The sequence below is a fragment of the Erythranthe guttata genome, chromosome 8 (genome assembly GCF_056151865.1).
Source record: "Erythranthe guttata isolate IM_541 chromosome 8, IM_541, whole genome shotgun sequence".
Lineage (NCBI taxonomy): Eukaryota > Viridiplantae > Streptophyta > Magnoliopsida > Lamiales > Phrymaceae > Erythranthe > Erythranthe guttata.
This window is the reverse complement of record NC_142540.1, coordinates 6,618,110-6,619,757: the sequence shown is the minus strand read 5'-3', so window position 1 is coordinate 6,619,757 and position 1,648 is coordinate 6,618,110. Positions and strand designations below refer to the sequence as shown.

Genomic DNA, 1,648 nt, shown 5'->3' with positions numbered 1-1,648 from the left:
AAATATCAACTGAAATAAATTATTACATACAAATCAATTAATATTCTCGAAAAAAGTTCAAACAAAATTATAAGGAAGGAATTAACACACAACTAATTACATATATATGTGCACTAAGTAGAGCACCACTCTCGTGCAAGCAAACCACACAAAATGTAAACAATCATTGACCAGATTCGGACCCGGTAATTTGGTTTCCAATATCTTAATTAGGTTGCAAATAGTTTAATTTGGTCGTCCTCCTCGAAGTAAGGCATGTCATTACGATTCAAATGCACCCACGCCTCCAATCCACCACCCTCTTTGCTATCCATAAGTACAATTATGTTCGGTCGTGAAAACGCCCCGATTCCCGCCACCACGGGCTTCTCCCATCCAAAATCCGCTTCGTAAAATCCAAACTTGCTCCAATCGCTAAAAGCAAAAACATTCACCTCTCCCCCCATCGATTTTCCCCTCACATTCACCAAAAGCTCCATAATTATACTTTTCACATCCCGACCCGTTGGTGAAAATATTTCAGCACAATCAGCGACGGTTTTTTCAAGACCGTCGCCTAGTATATCGACCAATTCTTGAATATTATTATTCCCAACAATGTTGTTTGGCATCATGCACCGTGTGGACGACAATATCAGCCAATTCCGACAGGAATGCTTCGGCAGCGGCGGAATTGTTCTCCCACGCATGTTGACCGCCTGAGCGATGAGGCAAGCTCTCGATTTCCCGTTGTGCTTCGCCCGATCCACTCCGATCATGGCCTCCGCTATGACTGCGGACACCACCCGCACTCCCGAGTTTTCTGGCAACCTCAATTTTGATCTCAATCTCGTTATAGCCTCCTTGTGAAACGAAAACCTCTTGACGACAATGTTGGGATCCCAACACGTTTTTATAGGATCGCCTCGACTAATGTAGCTGCCCGAAAAAAACTCAGGCGGCGTGTCGAAACTCGGTCGGATTTTGATGCTCCCCACCATCCCTGGATTTTTGTTGGCGTTCGACCAAACGGCGAGGAAAGTCCCCACGGAAGACGCGTCGAAAATTCTATGAGAAACACTGACGCTGACAGCGAGCCCGCCGCACTTGAACCTAGCTTGTGATCCGAATCGAGAGGAGTGGGTCGGTGGGAGATTCGTCCACTTGGTGAAATTTAGGTGGGAGAAAATAATCGTTTAGCAACTTCAAGTCCCTTTTGGATGCCAGAATGACATCACTTAGCGTCACATCGTCAGCAACTTGTGCTTCTACGAATTCGGCGCCCGAATCATCGCAGTCGACCGAGTGATCCTTCTTGATGTATCTTCCCGCGAGTGGGTAGAATTGGGGTAGAATTTTGGATAGTGATTCTTGAAAATGAGTTGTTGTTTGTTTTGGATTGTTTGGTGATATTGAGTTGTCATATAGGAGAATGACTCCAACATTCATTGGAGGGTTAAGATAATCTATGAAAGATATCTTGTGATTTCTAAGGCTTTGAGGAGTTGGGGTGCATGGTTTTATCAACTCGGTGCTAACTATATTCACTTTCATGGTTAAATTAAATGTAATGGATGGGTGAAGGAAAATAGAAATCTTGGTTGATGGTTCCAACTTTGTTGGGGCTTCTCTTTTATAGTGAGAGTTGGGGGGTTAAATGGGAATATTG

The 1,648-nt window shown here is 44.1% G+C and overlaps 1 pseudogene; it reads right to left on the bottom strand.

The window, feature by feature from the left end:
• Positions 1-209: 209 nt before the first annotated feature.
• On the bottom strand, positions 210-1,428 carry LOC148768402 (pelargonidin 3-O-(6-caffeoylglucoside) 5-O-(6-O-malonylglucoside) 4'''-malonyltransferase pseudogene; annotated as a pseudogene).
• Between the last annotated feature and the right edge of the window lie 220 nt (positions 1,429-1,648).